This window comes from Scyliorhinus torazame, chromosome 18 (assembly GCF_047496885.1).
Source record: "Scyliorhinus torazame isolate Kashiwa2021f chromosome 18, sScyTor2.1, whole genome shotgun sequence".
Lineage (NCBI taxonomy): Eukaryota > Metazoa > Chordata > Chondrichthyes > Carcharhiniformes > Scyliorhinidae > Scyliorhinus > Scyliorhinus torazame.
The window spans coordinates 48,063,962-48,084,178 of NC_092724.1; positions in this window are offsets into that span (position 1 = coordinate 48,063,962).

Here is a 20,217-nt window from a genome sequence, read left to right on the forward strand (position 1 = left end):
TTGAGAAGGTGGTGGCGAGACAGCTTTCTGAACCACTGCAGTCCATTTGGTGAGGTGCACACACTGTGATCTTGGGCAGGGAGCTCCAAGATTTGACCTAGCGAAATCAAGGAGTGCTGATGTAGGTCCAACATTAGCGTGACGCGTGGCTTGGAGGGGAACTTCAGCTGTTCAGGTGTTCCCATGCATTTGTCACCTTGTTCTTATGGGTGGGACGGTGCTGTCAAAAGCTATAATAAATGGGGGGCTTGAAGGCCATGCAGTCGGGTAAATCCCCGGGGCCGGATTGATACCCAGTGGAGTTCTACAAAAAGTTCTCGGAGATAGTGGGGCCGGTGCTGACTCGGGTATTTAACAAGGCGAGGGACAGAGGGACGCTACCCCCGACGATGTCACAGGCTACCATTTCGCTGATATTAAAACGGGATCGTGTGGGTCATATAGACCAATCTCCCAGACGAACGTCGACACCAAACCCCTGGCTCAGGTCTTGGCACTTAGAATTGAGGACTGTGTCCCGGAGGTGGTCGGGGAAGACCAAGCAGGGTTTGTGAAAGACAGACAGCTGGTAGCCAATTTGAGAAGACTACTCAATGTGATCATGATGCCCCCGGAGGGCAGATAGGTAGAGGCAGTGGTGGCAATGGATGCCGAGAAGGCCTTTGACTGGGTGGAGTGGGACTATTTGTGGGAGGTACTCGGACGGTTTGGGTTCGGGGAGGGCTTTGTTGACTGGGTTAGACTATTGTACCAGGCCCCAAAAGCTAGCGTGAGGATGAATAAGACAACATCAGAGTACTTTAGACTACACCGGGGGACCAGACAGGGATGCCCACTCTCCCCGTTGCTGTTTGCACTGGCCATAGAGCCGCTGGCGATTGCCCTGAGAGCTGCGAGGGGGTGGAAGGGAATGATTAGGGGAGGGGTGGAACACAGGGTATCGCTGTACGCGGATGACCTGCTCCTGTACGTATCGGACCAGCTGGCTGGGATGGACAGTGTACTAGGAATATTGAGAGAATTTGGCAGGTTTTCAGGGTACAAACTGAACATGGCTAAGAGTGAGATGTTTGTAGTGCAGGCGAGGAGCCAGGGGAACAGGTTGAAGGAGCTTCTATTTAGGATGGTCGGAGAAAGTTTCCGATACTTAGGGATACAGGTGGCACGAGACTGGGGCAGGCTGCATAAGCTAAATTTGACTAGAGTGGTGGAACAAATGAAGAGCGAGTTCAGGAGATGGGATGCACTCCCACTATCACTTGTGGGGAGAGTGCAGTCGGTAAAGATGACAATCCTCCCAAGGTTCCTGTTTATAGGCTAAGAAAGGGGTGGGTAGGGCAGGTTTTCCATTCGGGGTTGGACGCAAAGAATCGAGGGGTGGCGATTTTGGTGGGGAAGCGGGTGTCGTTTGAGGCGCTGACCATCGTAGCAGACAATGGAGGTAGGTACGTGATGGTGAGTGGTAAGCTGCAGGGGGTGCGGGTGGTCTTGGTGAATATGCATGCCTCGAATTGGGACGATGCCGGATTTAGGACCTGGAGGCAGGGAGATTGATAATGGGGACGACGACTTTAATACGGTATTGGATCCAGCATTGGACCGCTTTAGGTCCAGGACGGGTCAGAGGCCGGAGACGGCCAAGATGTTGAGGGGGTTTATGATGGGAAGAGTGGACCCATGGAGGTTTGTTAGGCCGGGGGCCAGGGAATTCTCTTTCTTTTCCCACGTCCATAAAGCCTACTCCCGGATTGACTTCTTCGTTTTGAGCAGGGCGCTGATCCCGATGGTGGAGGGCACGGAGTATTCGGCCATAGCCCTCTCAGACCATGCCCCACACTGGGTGAAGCTCGAGGCGGATGAGCAGGTGAGCTGGCAGATCCGGGGGTGCATTGAAAGATACCTAGAGGTTAACGATAATGGGGAGGTACAGGTAGGGGTGGTCTGGGAGGGGCTGAAGGCGGTGATTAGGGGTGAGCTAATCTCCACTAGGGCCCACAAGGAGGGGAAGGAGAGGAGAGAGAGGGAGAAGTTGGTGGGGGAGATTTTAAGGGTAGATAGGAGGTATGCGGAGGTCCCCAAGGAGGGATTACTCAAGGAGCGACGAAGCCTCCAGGCCGAGTTCGACCTGTTGACTACCAAGAAGGCGGAGGTGTAGTGGAGGAAGGCGCAAGGGGCGGTGTATGAATACGGGAGAAGGCTAGCCGGATGCTGGCACACCAGCTTCGGAAGTGGGAGGCAGCGAGGGAGATTGGGGGAGTTAGGAATAAAGGGGGGAACACGGTGCGGAGTGTGGTGGGAATAAATGGAGTATTTAAAGACTTCTATGAGGGGCTATGTAGGTCTGAGCCCTGGAAGGAGGAGGGGGGGATGCGTCGTTTTCTGGACCGGATGAGGTTCCCGAGGGTAGAGGAGGGGCAGGTGGCGGGGCTTGGGGCACCGGTAGGGCTGGAGGAGCTGACTACGGGAGTATGCAGGCGGGGAAGGCACCGGGACCAAATGGGTTCCCGGTGGAATTTTACAGGAAGTATATGGACCTGCTGGGCCCACTACTATTGAGGACTTTCAATGAGGCAAGGGGGGGGGACCCCCGACGATGTCCAGGGCGCGGATCTCGCTGATCTTGAAGCGGGACAAGGACCCTTTACAGCATGGGTCGTATAGGCCAATCTCGCTCCTCAACGTGGATGCGAAGCTGTTAGCGAAGGTGTTGGCTACCAGAATTGAGGACTGTGACCCGGGGGTGATCCACGAGGACCAGACGGGTTTTGTGAAGGGAAGGCAGCTAAACACTAATGTGCGGAGGCTCCTAAATGTAATCATGATGCCTGCAGTGGAGGGGGAATCGGAGATAGTAGCGGCTATGGATGCGGAGAAGGCCTTCGATAGGGAGGAGTGGGGGTACCTGTGGGAGGTGTTGAGGAGGTTCGGGTTCAGAGAGGGGTTCGTTAGTTGGGTTAGGTTACTGTATGAAGCCCCGGTGGCAAGCGTGGCCACGAATCGGAGGAGGTCGGAATACTTTTGGCTGTATCGGGGGACGAGGCAGGGGTGACCCCTATCCCCCCTGCTATTTGCATTGGCAATTGAGCCTTTGGTGATGGCTTTGAGGGAGTCCAGGAACTGGAGGGGGCTGGTGCGGTGGGGGGGGGGGGGGGTGCGGAACACCGGGTATCACTGTATGCCGATGACCTGTTATTGTATGTGGCGGACCCGGTGGGGGGGATGCCGAAGGTGATGCGGATCCTCAGGGAGTTTGGAGACTTTTCCGGGTATAAGCTCAACATGGGGAAGAGTGAGCTATTTGTGATACACCCAGGGGACCAGGGAAGGGGGATAGACGAGCTTCCACTGAAGAGGGCGGAAAGGAGTTTTCGGTACCGAGGGATCCAGGTGGCCAGGAGCTGGGGGGCCCCACACAAGCTCAACTTGACGAGGCTGGTGGAGCAGATGGAGGAGGAGTTTAAAAGGTGGGATATGCTGCCACTCGCCCTGGCAGGTAGGGTACAGTCGGTGAAGGTGACGGTGCTCCCGAGGTTCCTCTTTATATTCGAGTGCCTCCCCATCCTGATCCCTAAGGCCTTTTTTAAGCGGGTCAGCAGGAGCATCATGGGGTTTGTATGGGCGAAAAAGACCCCAAGGGTGAGAAGGGTGTTTCTGGAACGGAGCAGGGAGAGAGGAGGGCTAGCGTTGCCTAATCTGTGTAGATACTACTGGGCTGCCAACGTGGCGATGATACGCAAGTGGGTAATGGAGGGGGAGGGGGCGGCGTGGAAGAGGCTGGAGATGGGGTCGTGTGTGGGCACGAGCCTGAGAGCGCTGGTGACGGTACCGCTGCTGCTCCCGCCGGCAAAGTACACCACGAGTCCAGTGGTGGCGGCGACCCTCAAAATTTGGGGGGGAGGCAGAGGCTTCGGTGTGGTCCCCGATCCGAAAGAACCATCGGTTTGTCCCGGGGAGAATGGATGGGAGGTTCCTGAGCTGGCACAGGGCAGGTATTTGAAGGATGGGGGACCTGTTTATAGATGGGACGTTTGCAAGCCTTAGAGCGTTGGAGGAAAAATTTGGGCTCCCCCCTGGAAATGCCTTCAGGTACATGCAGGTAAGGGCGTTTGTAAGACGGCAGGTGAGGGAATTCCCATTGCTGCCAGCACGTAGGATCCAGGATAGGGTTTCTCGGGGGTATGGGTTGGAGAAGGCAAGGTCTCGGCGATCTACCTGGAGATGCAGGAGGAGGAGGAGGCCTCGGTGGAGGAGCTGAAAGGTAAATGGGAGGAGGAGCTGGGGGAGGAGATAGACGAGGGTACGTAGGTGGACGCCCTGGGTAGGGTAAATTCTTCCTCCTCTTGCGTCAGGTTTAGTCTGATATAATTTAAGGTTCTGCACAGGGCGCACATGACTGGGACAAGGCTGAGTCGGTTTTTTGGAGTAGAGGACAGGTGTGTGAGGTGTTCGGGGAGCCCAGCAAATCACGGCCACATGTTCTGGGCATGCCCAGCGCTGGATGGGTTCTGGAGGGGCGTTGCGAGGATGATGTCTAAGGTGGTAAACACCCGGGTTAAGACGAGTTGGGGGCTCGCACTATTTGGGGTATTGGACGAGCCGGGAGTGCAGGAGGCGAAAGAGGCCGGTATTCTGGCCTTTGCGTCCCTGGTAGCCCGGCGGAGGATTCTGCTACAGTGGAAGGATGCAAGGCCCCCAAGTGTGGAAGCCTGGATCAGCGACAGGGCAGGGTTCATTAAATTGGAGAGGGTAAAATTTGCCTTAAGAGGATCTGTGCAAGATTTCTTCAGGCGGTGGCAACTGTTCCTAGACTTTCTAGAGGAGCGTTAGGAGGTGGACAGCAGCAGCAGCAACCCCGGGGGGGGGGGGGGGGGGGGGGACTTTGTATTTACTACTGTGTTTATTATCGTTTAATGGGGGGCTTGTATATTGGGGGAATACGTGACATAGCTATCAGATGTTTATTTATTTGTTCTTTGTTTTTTTTTATTTCTGTAAGGGGGGGGTTTGTTGAAAATATGTAAAAATTTGAATAAAAAAATATATTTTTTTAAATTAAAAAAAATCCTGTTTATTTTTCAGTGCCTCCCGATTTTCATCCCGCAGTCCTTCTTCAAAAGGGTCAACAAGATTATTATGGGCTTTGTCTGGGCGGGAAAGCCCCCGCGGGTGAAGAAAGCGATATTTGAGAGGAACCGTAGCGAGGGGGGGCTGACGCTGCCGAACCTCAGCAACTACTACTGGGCGGCGAACATAGCCATGGTAAGGAGTTGGATGGTGGGTACGGGGTCTATTTGGGGGCGAGTGGAGGCGGCATCGTGCTGGGGCACCAGTTTGGCAGCCCTGGTCACGGCCTCCCTACCGCTCCCGCCGGCCAGGTACTCCACCAGACCGGTAGTGGTGGCAGCCCTGCGGATCTGGGGCCAGTGGAGGAAGCATGTAGGGGAGGTGGGAGCATCGGTCTGGTCTCCAATATGCGACAACCACCGATTTGCCCCTGGGAGTATGGATGGTGGATTCCGAGCGTGGCGGCGGGCGGAGGTGGGAAGGATGGGCGATATGTTCTTGGGGGGAGCTTCTCGAGCATGAGGGCCTTGGAGGAGAAATTCAGACTAGTCAGAGGGAATGACTTGCGGTACTTGCAAGCGCGTGACTTCATACGTAGCCAGGTCCCATCCTTCCCGCGCCTCCCGCCAAATGGCATCCAGGACAGAGTAGTGTCTAGGGGAGAGTAGGAGAGGGGAAAGTCTTGGATATTTACCGTGAACTTATGAAAGGGGAGGAGTCCCAGACAGAGGAACTGAAGCTCAAGTGGGAGGAGGAACTCGGCGAGGAGATGGAGGAGGGGGTATGGGCGGAAGCCCTGAGTAGGGTGAATTCAACTGCAACATGTGCTAGGCTCAGCCTGATTCAGTTCAAGGTCGTCCACCGGGCCCACATGACGGTGGCCCGGATGAGTACATTTTTTGGGGTGGAGGATAAATGCGCTAGGTGTGCGGGAGGGCCAGCGAATCACGTCCACATGTTCTGGGCATGCCCAAAACCTAGGAGATACTGGGATGGATTTGCAGACATCATGTCCCAGGTACTGAAAACTAGGGTGGTGATCAGTTCAGTGGTGGCAATTTTTGGGGTCTCGGAAGACCCTGGGGTCCAGGAGGAGAGGGAGGCTGACGTCTTGGCCTTTGCTTCCCTGGTAGCCCAGCGACGTATACTGCTGGCATGGAGGGACTCAAAGTCCTCAAAGACCGAAGCATGGCTCTCGGACATGTCGAGCTTTTTAGGGCTGGAAAAAAATCAAGTTCGCCTTAAGAGGATCAGTATTAGGGTTCGCCCGAAGGTGGCAACCATTCATCGACTTCTTCGCGGGGAATTAAATGTCAGCAGGGGGGGGGGGGGGGGGGGTAGATTAGAGTAGAATAGGAGGGATAAATAAGCGGGTATTGTTTGTGAGAGAGGAGTGGTCTTTTGCACTATGTTTCTACTTTGTGTTGATATTTGCACATTACTGTACACTGTAACTGTTTACAATGCCAAAAATACCTCAATAAAATTGTTTATTAAAAAGCTACAATAAAGCTATAATAGGGGCTGGTTTAGCACGGGGCTAAATCGCTGGCTTTGAAAGCAGACCAAGGCAGGCCAGCAGCACGAGCACGGTTCAATTCCCGTAACAGCCTCCCCGAACAGGCGCCGGAATGTGGCGACTAGGGGCTTTTCACAGTAACTTCATTTGAAGCCTACTTGTGACAATAAGCGATTTTCATTTCATTTCATGACAAGTATAGCAGGCAATAAAAAAGTGTAAGGGTCCTTCCTGTTTATTCCCCATTCTTTTATTTTGCTGTTGCATTTTGATCTATGGATGATTAATGGACATATTTCACTTTAAGGCAAGTAGCCCTTAAGTTGCCTGTACATTTAATTCACATAGAAGAATCCGGAAGACTGTGCTGGTTTAAACTGGTGATTGCAGACTGGCCGGTATCAGTGAGGACTTGGTTTGATTGATTGGCTGATGGCAAAAGAATTGGCCCTGAAATTTGGTTTCAGTTTTGATTCTGGTAACCCAGTGAAGAGATCCATCTCTTTGCAAAAAAGATCCAGCTAATTCCTTCCAGAAGGCCACTGTGACGGCTGACTCTCTCTCCAGCAAGTCTCTGGGTACTGCTCTCTTGAGACTGCAGAAGCCGAACCATGAGCTGAAAGCAAAGTTGGATGTGAGATAAAGTGATTCTCCAGAAAGATAGAGGCCTGATTCACCTTTCCCCGATGGCGATTTCATAAATCGGCTATTGGGCAGAGACTCCCTTTTGATGCCAAAATCGGGGGGGGACGCCTGTTTGACGCAGGTTTTGTATGCTCCACCCCTCTGAAATAGGGTCATTGTGTCACGCGTCGCATGTCGTTGGGACGGCCTTAGCGCATCACCTGAAGTCCCTCCCCTGATGGGCCGAGTTCCCGACCGCGCGGTTGACGTGTGTCAGGTGGGAGCCGTACTGCTGGCTGAGGGGGCTTCCGCAAGGACTGGGGGGGTGGCCAGGGGGTGACTAGGTGGCACTCTCCGTTGGGTTGGGTCTGCGCATGGCCGGCACCATGTTTTACGGCGAGGCCACTGCAGGTCATCGCCATGCGCATGCGTGGCCACGGACCCGGCCATTCTCCAACCGTTTTTATCATGGGAGCACGGCTGCTAGCCCCTCACAGGTCCCAGGATTGGTGAAGAGGCGATACCGATTTTTTTGACGTAAAACAGATCCTCCGCACTTCGGCTCAAAAACGGTGAATACAGCCCAAGGGGTCTCTCCAGAAACCCAGCTGCCTGTGAGTACTGCGTTTTCTAAACTACAGGGACCCTGAATGAATGAATCTACAAAGAAGATTATTACTGGTGGCAAACCAAGGACTCAAATCTGCAAGTTTGCTGTGAAGATGGCTTGCGAAAAGAACCACCTTCTGAAGCAAAGACTCGTATCATTTGACTTTCATCCTTATTGTTTTTAACCCTTTTTCCCCCCTCTGTTTTTATCTGTCTTGTGTGTGTGCGTAGAGGGTGGGGCCGTTAAAGTGGGTAGTAGGTATTAGTTTGTCATTAAGCATTTGTATTTACTGCATATTTCATGATAGTCCTTGCTATAAATAAACAGTAATTGTGTTTAAACTTACAAACCTGGTGACGACAATTATTGGGCAGTCAAGGGGCGAAGATGTCAAGTATTTTTATAAGAATTATTGGTTAATTCATTTGTGTTGAGACTCCAGGGCACATGAGGCTGGAATTGACTGCATTCTAGCACAGGGTGTTGCAACAGAAGGCAAATGGAATTTTGGCCTTTGTAGTTAAAGAAATAGAGTATAAAAGTAGGGATATGTTGCTGCAACTGTACAAGGCATTGGTGAGACAGCACCTGGAGTACTGTGTACAGTTTTGGTTGCCTTATTTGAGGAGAGATGTCATTGCATTAGAGGCAGTTCAGAGGGGGTTCACAAGGGCAGCACGCGGCGCAGTGGTTAGCACTGGGACTACGCCACTGAGGACCCGGATTTGAATCCCAGCCCTGAGTCACTGTCCGTGTGGAGTTTGCACATTCTTCCCGTGTCTGCATGGGTTTCACCCCCAGAACCCAAAGATGTGCAGGTTAGGTGGATTGGCATGCTAAATTGCCCCTTAATTGGAAAAGAAAAATAATTGGCTACTCTAAATTTATATAATAAAAGAGGAGGTTCACTCGGTTGATTCCAGAGATGAGAGGCCTGTCTTATGAAGAGAGATGGAAGAGCTTAGGCCTATACTCTCTCAAGTTCAAGAATCAGAGGAGATCTAATAGAGAGATATATGAGATGATAAAAGGTATTGACAAAGTAGACATAGAGCCAATGTTGTCTCTTGTGGTGCATTCTAGAATGAGATGTCATGGTTTTAGGATAAGGAGTAGCAGATTTCAAACAGAGATGAGGAGAAATTACTTCTCTCAAAGGGTCAAGAATCTGTGGAATTCATTACCTCCGAGTACGGTAGATGCCGGGACATTGAGTAAATTTAAAGGGCAGATAGACAGATTGTTCATTAGTAATGGGTTGAAGGGTTGTGGAGAATGGGCAGGAAAGTGGAGTTGAGGCCGAGAGGAGAATAGCCATAATTGTATTGATTGCTGGAGCAGGCTCGAACGGCTGAATTGTCTACTCCCGCTCCCGTTTTTGTGTTTGCATGTGCTATGTTCTAAAAGGATCCTTGATGGGTTGCTGCAGTGCAGTTGTAGGTGATACACGCTGCTGCCACTGTGCACTAGTGCTGGAGGGACTGAACATTTAAGATGGAGTGCTGGTCAAACGGTTTCATAAGTTCATAAGATACAGCAGCAGAATTAGGCCATTCGGCCCATCGAGTCTGCTCCCCCATTCTATCATGGCTGATATGTTTCTCATCTGCGACCTACAATGTTACAGACCAAGAGCTGGATGGCGAAATCAGCCAGAACACCTCCTCCCTAGAACACATGATCTAGGAGCGGGAGGAGACAATTTAGCCTTCCGAGCCTAAACACCCTCAATGTGATCATGGCTGATCCCATCCTGGCCTCAAATCCACCATCCTGCTAGTTCTCCATGACCCTTCAACCAATGTCTAGATTGCCATCTCCCTAAAAGGTACAGCCCAACAAGGAAGATGTATTTTTCTTTTCACATATAGACGAGTTGCCAGTCCCAGCAAATGATATTGGTAGAATAACTCGCGGGCATAACCTGTAGTGGCAAGGGTGTGTGCAAGAATGAGTTTCCATTGATTAAGGTTGTGGGGAGCCACATTTCTAATTTCAGAAAGGTTGAGTTCACAGTTGCTGCCTGATCTTCATGATCCACACTGAGGAGGTGAGCTTGACAAAAAGTCTAGTGATAAGCTAATCTTTGACAGGTAGGGCTAAGATGACAGAGAAAGCACAGTGAAACATATTCAATGAAGAGTGCAGGAAAGTGTGCCAGGAGAAGCACCAGGCATACTTAAAAATTAGGTGTCAACCTGGTAGAGCTACAACACAGGACGACTTGCATGGCAAACAGCTGAAGCAATATGCAATAGACAGAGCTAAGTGAGCTCACAACCAACAGATCAGATCTAACCTCTGCAGGTCAACTATGAATGGTGGTGGACAATTAAATAACTCCGTGGATGAGGAGGATCCACAAAGATCCCCATCCTCTATGTTGGGGGAAGCCAGCATATCTATGCAAAAGAAAGACCTAAAACATTTGCAGCATTCTTCAGCCCGAAGTGCAGGGTGGATGATTCATCTTGGTCTCCTCCGGAGGTCCCCAACATCACAGATGTCAGTCTTCCGCCAATTCAATTCACTCCACATGATATCAAGAAACAGCTGAAGGCATTGGACACTGCAAAGGCTAACAACCCTTTCAATAATCCAGCAACAATACTGAAGACATGTGCTCCAGTACTTTGAGCCCAGTACAACAACAACACTGGCATCTACTCGGCAATGTGGAAAATTACCCAGGTATGCCCTTCACACAAAAGGCAGGATAAATCCAAACTGGCCAATAATTGCCCCATCAGTCTACTCTCGATCACCAGTAAAATGATGGGAAGGATCATCAATAGTGCTATCAAGCAGTACTTACTTAGCAATAATCTATTCGCTGACGCTCAGTTTGGGTTCTACCTGGACCACTCAGCTCCTGACCTCGTTACAGCCTTGGTTCAAACAAGGACAAAGAGCTGAATTCCAGAGGTGAGGTGGGAATGATTGCCCTTGGCATCAAGGCAGTATCTGACTGAGAATGGCATCAAGGAGTCCCAGGAAAACTAGAGTCAATGAGTATTAGGGGAAACATTCACTATTGGTTGGAGTCATACCTAGCACAAAAGGAAAATGGTTATGGTTGTTGGAGGTCAATCATCTCAGTTCCAGGGCAACATCGTAGGAATTCCTCTCAGCAATGATTGCACAGTGTTCAGCACCATTCGTGATTTCTCAGGTACTGAAGCAGTCCATGCCCAAATGCAGCAAAACCTGGACAATATCCAAGCTTGAGTTGATTAGTGGCAAATAACATTCATACCACACAAGTGCCAAGTGATGACCATCCCCAGCAAGAGACAATCTAACCATTACCTTTGACATTTACTGGTGTTACCATGACTGAATCGCCCACTATCAACATCCTGGGGGTGACATTGATGAGTACAGCTCCCACAACACAAGGCGTTTGACGCCATCCATGACACAGCAGCCCACATGATGGAGGTTTTTATTCCTTAAGCCACATTTAACATAGTCAGTAAAAGAGAAATAAACCAGATAAAAAGAGTCATGATAGGGGTGGAGTGAGAGAAAGAAGTCTGAAGTTGAACCAGAAGGGTCAGATGAAAGAACATCATTATCAGTGGTTGAAGGGGTTATCAGGAAGAGTCATGAAGATGTGTGGTCTTTGCACATGTTTGGTCAGGAGGTTTGGTAATGGGAAGATTGGGTTTGTCCATATAGATCACGTGTTATCTGCAGAGGTTCACAAAGGGAATCGAGAAGAATCAAATGAGTCTGATGAATTAGATAGTTATGATATGTGTATCCATTGAATCCATAGCATTCTCACAGTGCAGAAGGAGGCCATTCGATCTAACCAGTTTGTATTAGCCCTCTGAAAGAGCACCCCACCTTGGTCAACTCCCCCATCCCATCCCCGTAACCTGCACATCTTTGGCTACTAAGATGCAATTTAGCACAGCCAATCCACCTAATTGCACATCTTTGGACTGAGTACCAATAGTTACTCCAAAGCAACTTGTGCCTGAAACCAGTTCAGATCTGAGTCAGTGTCAGACATGTCTGATGAAGTGGAAAATTCAATTAAAGTGGCAAAATCAGTTTTGATAGTTTGGGTCAAGAAAGGAAGTATCCTGTTAGGAATACAAAACCAGTGGTTTGTTGGATTTGTAAATAAATTAAAGATAAGGAATGTATATAAACTTTATGTGGCAGGATTCTCCGTGAACCGGCGGGGTGGGCCACTCCGGCGCCGAGGAGTGGCATGAACCACTCTGGCGTTGGGCCACCCCGAAGGTACAGAATCTGCCGCACCTTCAGGGGCTAGGCCGTCACTTTTGGCCAGCCAGCAGGGACAGAATCTGCCGCACCTTCAGGGGCTAGGCCGGCACTTTTGGCCAGCCAGCAGAGATGGGCTTGGCGCCAACCAGCGCCGAAGGGCCTCTGCCGGCCAGCGCGAGTCGGCGCATACGCGAGAGCGCCAGCGTGTGCTGGCGCCATCCCAGCGCATGCTCAGGGGGGTTCTTCTCCGCACCGGCCATGGCGGAGGTTGACAGCAGCCGGTGCGGAGGGAAAGAGTGCCCCCACGGATTGGTGGGCCCTGATCGCGGGCCAGGCCACCGTGGGGACACCCCCCGGGGCCAGATCCCTCTGCGCCCCCCCCCCCGAGGACTCTGCAGGCTGCCCGTGGAGTCAGGTCCCGCCGGTAAGGACCTGTTGTGATTTACGCCGGCGGGACCCGCCGAAAACGGGCGGCCATACGGCCCATCGCGGGCTGGAAAATCACTGGGGAGCCACTGGCAGCAGCCGCCGACCGGCGCACCGCGATTCCCGCCCCCGCCAAAACTCCGGTGCCGGAGAATTCAGCAGCTGGCGGGGGCGGGATTCACGCCCATGGAATTTGAAGATTTTATACCTTTTTCATTAAGGAGAAAGGTGTGCAATACTCCCCTCTTTTGGCCATTTGTGTATGTTTTTATATAAATCAAAACCAGAATAAATCAGTTCAGTTGGGTACTTGATCATCATTTGCATGCAACAGTTATTTTGTGCTGCATGGTTTCACATTGGTATTGATGCCTTCTTGCACAATATTTGAAGATGTTCTGAGGAATACAGTCTCTGCAGTGTGCTGACATTCATCCCTTGAGTGATATCATGAAGCAACATTTGTCTGAACTGCCGTCTATCGTTGATTTGAGGATTGGAGGTGTAAAGTGTGCAACCAATCAGTCCAATAGGAATATGTCTCATGAATGATTCCACTTTTACTGTACAGACTTTGGGATTCAAATTCTAATTTGCACTCATGGCTTCAACTTGTCTTGAGAATGGTTGCAGACAATCTGAGATATTAAAATCCCATCATTTTAACTTCACATATAGCTGTAGCCATCATGAGGAGATTTGAGTAACATGTGTGGCACCAGGCGACAACAATATTCAGATTCAGAAAGCCAAAGTGGCCAGCTCTTGGATGTTACGTCAGCATAAACGCTAAGGCTATGGTCTTTGCTGCTATTGGTATTCCATGGCAGGTGACTGGTTGTCCACTGGAAACGCTTGTGGGTCAAATGGCACATCTTAGTAATAGGCTTCTTGATGAGTCTGGTTTCCTCAGACTTCCTTAAGCTGATTGCTCCAGTTCATTTGAAAGCGCAGCATGCTGTGCTTGCATAATTCTCCACCATCACATGGTTGAAGCAAACATAAAACGGGTTTTTTTTCCCCCACTTTTCGATCCGATTAGATGAACTGTCCATCCACCTTTTTGTCAACATTAGCATACGGAACACGATATGGCTCTGAATCATTTTGAGTCCATGCCTAGTGAACACATTCTTCACTAAATCCAACTTACATTTTCATTTTAATGCTGATGTTAAAAAAAAAACACATAAGTATTGCTTAAGTGAGAGGAGTGTGTGAAAAATGTGTTTTGCTATATCTGGGAAAATATTTTTATACTGCAAGTGTAATTATCTGAGGTTTTGCAGTGTTGTCAAGAATTATGGAAAAGATCAATATCAATGGTGAATGTGAACAGTTTCCCTCAAAGAAACCCTTGAGGCCCCAGGCTGCTTCGTTCCGTCAATGTTAATAAATGTATGATTGGATTATGTTGTCTCTCATTTACTTGGCAACAAAGATAACTCTTGACACATCACTCAACTGTACAAATTCTGCTCTGAACGATCTATAGTCATACTATCCTGCATGGCTGTAACAAATAGTTTGCAAATCCTATCAAGGGACTATGATAAGAGCATGCCCCAACCTCTCTTGTTGGTTCAAAGCTCCAGTACTTCATCACTAACCAGTATTCACACTAAACTGAAATGATGGCTCTAAGTCAATCTTTTCTCGGCCCAGAAACCACGGTGCCTCATCTTCCTGCAGCAATCTAAAGACTTTAAAATCAAAGTTTGTAACCTAACCACTAGCTCAACATCCCCACATTTCACCTATGCTTATGTTCTGTACTACAGGGTGACGTAAATAGGGTGGGGGAGTGGGCCTAAGTAGAATGCTCTTTCGGAGGGTGGGTGCAGACTCACTGAATGGTCTCCTTCCGCACTATCGGGATTCTGTGCATTCTATGGATACAAGATTCTCGCTCCGAAAGTTGCTAAATTTTAGTTTGCAAACTTGCAAGATCGGAAGCATACCTTTGAGCATGCCATTCGCGTTCCTTAACTGCACGGATGGGTTTTATATGTTTAATGATATCGATGCCTGAAAGAACCAGAGGAAATAATTAAGGGAGTAATGAGCCTTGCATTCAATGCTTACCCTTGGTTGCCCAGCAGGCAACCCTGCAGTCTGCTATATCTTCCTCGCGTAATCAGGTTACGGATGAATGAAGCAGAATGAGGAGTGAGCCAGGGAGCCTAGCTAATTGGCATAAACATGTGCAATGACATTTTGGGCATTACACACCAGTTGCACATCGCTGAAATCGAATCCCTTTGAAATGAGGTGTGTCTTATGTTTGGGTTCCCATCTTGGCATGTGTACAATGATCAGCTCCATCAAAATGCAATGATGGGGTAAAGTCCGGATTTAACTTATAGAACGTATTTTGTATCTACGCGCTTTACTTAAAAAGATTTTTGTACCTCACGTACAGGATTTGCGATGGATTATTAATGAATTTCTCAAATCATAATTTCCCTCAGTTTTGACCGGTATGACAGTAAACAGAGATTAGAGGTTCACTCCATCCTAACAAAATGGCAGAGAAATGTGTTTACAACACACCCATGGGCTTCAACTGGGAACCTAACCATCCAAAATGGAGGCAGCACGTGAACATTCCGTGCAGAAGTGCAAGAGCACAAGGAAGAGGAGGATAAATAGGAGAGGACATGGAAGAGGAGGAAGGGGTAAATGAGGAAGTGAAAATGAATCAGTTCGAGAATGAAGAAGAGGATGATGAGGAGGAAGAGCAGGGAAGTGGCGAACCAGAGAATCCTTTCTGCACTGGCACTGTGTGAAGTACTAGTTTGAGTGGCAAACCAGTCACAGCAGCCTGAATTCCTCATTCAGCAACAGTCCACACTCAGTCCCTTTCCTCTGACCATCACATTGTCCTCTTGGCCACAAAGCAAAAATATAAATTAACACAAAACAAACACTCCAAACTAAATTTACCAATTAAATCATTTTACTTACAAATGTAAACCAATCATAATGTACACTTAGCATTCGCTTAGTGCCTGAATTTCATGTAACTTTACCTGTCCCGGTGCTCCTAACACAGCCCTAACTACTCCTCTGGCTAACCCATATCTGCATTAATGCGAACATTAATTCACTCAAAGTCACGAGTAGAAGTAAACTGTGGTTTTAATCAGCTTAGAACAGTGCCTGCCTGCGACTGGTACAATACTGTGAACCGCCTACAGGTCAACTGCTCTTTATAGTTCCTTTCAAGGGGAGGAGCCATGGGCGGAGCCCGTACATGCCCCAACATAACCCCCTGTGGGTGATGCCACACAATGGCCCATAGGTGGGGCCCACAAGGTCAACAACATAACACAGCTGTAACACAATGGCAGAACATGATGCTAATACACTGGTGAATTACTAGTACTATACATTCACCACATTCACCACCCTGTTAAAAAAATGAAGTCCGGCGGGGGTGATGGGCTCATATGTTCAGCCGGTCCAGCGCACGGATTGTGCACTGAGATCGCCGAAGCACTGGTGTTGCTGCTGGTCCGGGTGACGGGTTCATCCATGCTGGCAGCGGAAGTGGGGCCGGTGCGGGTACAGGCGTGGACTCCGGGAGCGGCTCTTCTGGAGCTTCATTCCTGTGGACCGGTGTGGTGGGCGGGAGGGAGCATGGGAGCCATATAGGGGCGGGGGAGCTGGACTTGGTTGGTTGGGCGGGATATAGTGGGGGGTGGTGGTGGTGGAGCTTGCGGGCGCCAGGTCCCAGAGTGAGGCGGTATCTTGTCGGCCATCGGGGTGTTCACCATAAGCGTACTGGGGGTTGGAGTGTAGGAGCTGGACCCTCTCTACCAGGGGGTCGGTCTTATGGCTCCTGACGTGTTTTCTGAGGAGGACTAGTCCCGGTGTCTTCAGCCAGGACGGATGCGAGGCCCCTGAGGTAGCTCCCCCCTAGGGAAAACAAACAAGCGGTCATGAGGAGTCTCGTTTGTGGCCGTGCAAAGGAGGGTCCTGATAGAGTGGAGCACATCGGGGAGGACCTCCTGCCAGTGAGAAACTGGGAGATTCCTGGACTGCAGGGTCAGTAGGATGGTCTTCCAGACTGTCGCGTTCTCCCTCTCCATCTGCCCGTTTCCCCTGGAGTTATAACTGGTACTCCTGCTCGAGGCAATGCCCTTACTGAGCAGGTACTGACACAGTTCGCCGTTCGTGAATGACAAGCTCCGGTCGCTGTGGACATAACTGGGGAAGCCAAACAGGGTGAAGACACTATGCAGGGCTCTAATGACAGTGGACGTGGTTATATCGGGGCAGGGGATTGCAAATGGGAAGCGGGAGAACTCATCTTTGATGTTGAGGAAATATGTATTGCAGTTATTGGAGGGGAGGGGCCCTTTGAAATCGATACTGAGGCGTTCAAAGGGCCGGGATGCCTTTACCAGGTGGGCCTTATCCGGTCGATAGAAGTGCGGTTTACACTCAGCACAGATTTTGCAGTCCCTGGTCATAGCTCTGACCTCTTTGGGTGGAGTAGGGCAGGTTGCGGGCCTTGATATAATGGACGAGCCGGGTGACCCCCGGGTGCAGAGGTCATCGTGGATAGCCCGTAGTCGGTCATCTTGCGCGCTGGCGCATGTGCCACGGGACAGGGCATCTGGGGGCTCGTTGAGCTTCCCATGACGATATACTATATCGTAGTTATAGGTGGAGAGTTCGATCCTCCACCTCAAGATCTTATCGTTCTTGATTTTGCTCTGCTGTGTATTGTCAAACATGAAGGCTACTGATCATTGGTCGGTGACGAGGGTAAACCTCCTACCAGCGAGGTAGTGCCTCCAGTGCCGCACGGCTTCCACGATGGCTTGGGCTTCTTTTTCGACCAAGGAGGTGAGGGTGCGTGAAAAGAACATTACCGGTCTGCCTGCTTGGTTGAGGGTGGCGGCGAGAGCGACCTCTGATGCATCGCTCTCCACCTGGAAGGGGATGGACTCGTCCACCGCGCGCACCGCAGCTTTAGCGGGTCCGCCTTGATGCAGCTGAAGGCCTGGCGGGCCTCAGATGCCAATGGAAAAATGGTGGCCATAATTAGTGGGCGGGCTTTTTCCGCATAAATGGGGACCCACTGGGTGTAATACGAAGAGAACCCGAGGCACCTCTTCAGGGCCTTGGGGCAGTGAGGGAGAGGGAGTTGCAGGAGGGGGGGCTTACGGTCAGGGTCAGGCCCTCGGACCCCGTTCTCCACGACGTAGCCGGGGATGGCTAGTCTGGTTGTGCGGAAAACACATTTCTCCTTGGAGGTGAGATTGAGGGTTTGGATGGTTTGGAGAAATCGGTGGAGGTTGGCGTCGTGGTCCTGCTGATCATGGCCGCAGATGGTGACATTGTCCAAGTACGGAAATGTGGCCCGCAGCCCGTACTGGTCCATCATTCAGTCCATTGCTCGTTGGAACACCAAAACCCCATTTGTGACGCCAAAGGGGACCCGGAGGAAATGGAAAAGGCGGCCGTCTGCCTCAAAAGCCGTGTAGTGGCGTCCTCCGGGCGGATTGGGAGCTGGTGGTATGCAGACTTCAGATCCACCGTGGAGAACACCCGGTAGTGTGCGATCTGGTTTACCATGTCTGCAATCCAGAGAAGGGGGTACGCATTGAGTTGCATATACTGGTTAATGGTTTGGCTGTAATCAACCACCATCCGCAACTTTTCCCCAGTCTTGACGACAACCACCTGAGCTCTCCAGGGGCTATTGCTGGCCTCAATGACTCCCTCCCGCAAGAGACACTGGACCTCGGACCTAATGAACGTCCTGTATGCTATACCGCCTGCTTGTGGTGGCGACTGGCTTGCAGTCAGCGGTGAGGTTTGCGAAGAGAGGGGGAAGGTCGACTTTTAGGGTTGCGAGGCTGCATATGGGCGTGGGGGCAGGGGCCCCACGAACTTCAGGGTTAGGCTCCTGAGGTTACATTGGAAGTCGAGTCCCAATAGGAGAGGAGCGCAGAGGTCTGGGAGCACATATAATTTAAAGTTAGCACACTCAGTACCCTGTATTGCACCCTTGGATTTGCACCGAGTGCGACCCAGAGGCGAGGGAGATGGTTTGGTGCGCCGGGAAAATTGGGAGCAAGCATCGTCTTACCATGTCCGGGTGTATGAATCTCTCTGTGCTCCCGGAGTCTGAGAGGCAAGGCGTCTCATGCCCGTTAACCCGGACGATCATCATGGAGCTCCGGAGGTGCTTGGGCCGTGACTGGTCCAGGGTGACCACACTGAGCTGCGGGTAGCCGGCGGTGTGATCGAAGGTGCTGGGCCGGTTCCACAATGACTGCCCATACTGATCATATGCGTCGAGCAGCATAGCAGATGGTGGCCAAGATGGCGGTCCCCATTGGTCGAGCGTAGCGGGCGGTGAGGAAGATGGCGTCCAAGATGGCAGACCCCATGGATCGCACGTGGCCGGTCACGTGGGGGAGGGTGGCCAAGATGGCGGCCCCCCTGAGTCGCACGTGCTGTGTGGGCTGGAAGATGGCTGCCCCACTGATAGCACAAGGCTGAGGCATCTGCAGGGGGCGGAGTCGGCAGACACGCTGCCACCCTGCGAGGTCTATGGGCCTGTGAGTCTGAGGATCGGGCCTGTGATTTAGAGTTCTTAGACCTGGCCAGGCAGACTTTGGCGAAATGTCCTTTTCTCCCGCAGCTGCTGCAGTTCACGTTGCGGGCCGGGCAGTGCTGTCGGGGGTGTTGAGACTGCCTGCAGAAATAGCAGGGTATCCCCCCATGATGGGCGGGCAGCCGCGCAGTACAGGCCTGGGGTAGTCTTTGATTGGGGGCCCACAAGGGGGTCGCATGGTCAGCCGGGAACGCAGTAAGGCTCTGAAACGCAACCTCCAGAAAGGTGGCTAACTTTAACGTCTCGTCCGGGTCCTGGGCCCCCTTTTTGAGCAGGCGCTGTCTCACATAATTCGACCGGACCCGCGCCATGTAGACGTCTTGGACGGCGAGTTCCATGTGCTGAGTGGCCCTAACGGCCTGGTAATTACAGTTGCGTGTGAGGGCTTTGAGGTTGTGTAGGTAATCATCTAGCAACTCCCAGGGGCGCTGGCGGCGAGTGGTGAAGATCTGTCACGCGTAGACGTCGTTCATGGGCCATACGTAGAGGCGTTCGAGAATCTCGAGGGCATCTGCATAGGAGGAGGCCTTGTCGAGCTGAACAGAAATGCGATGGCTCACCCGTGCGTGGAGGAGGCTCAGCTTCTGTTCAACGGTGATGGAAGGTGTGGAAGAGGCAGCGAGATAGGCCTTGAAGCATCGAAGCCAGTGCAAAAAAATTTATTTCGCCTCCGCAGCGAGTTCCATAGTTGTGTTTAAGCTGATTAAATTGATGCGACCATCAATTCACTCAAAGACACGAGTAGAAGTAAACCGTGGTTTTAATCAGCTTAGAACAGTGCCTGCCTGCGACTGGTACAATACTGTGAACCGCCTACAGGTCAACTGCTCTTTATACTTCCTTTCAAGGGGAGGAGCCATGGGCGGTGCCCGTACATGCCCCGACATATCCCCTGTGGGTGAAGCCACACAATGGCCCATAGGTGGAGCCCACAAGGTCAACAACATAACACAGCTGTAAGACAATGGCAGAACATGATACTAATACATTGGTGAATTACTAGTACTATACATTCACCACAACTTACAAATGTAAACCAATCATAATGTACACTTAGCATTCGCTTAGTGCCTGAATTTCATGTAACTTTACCTG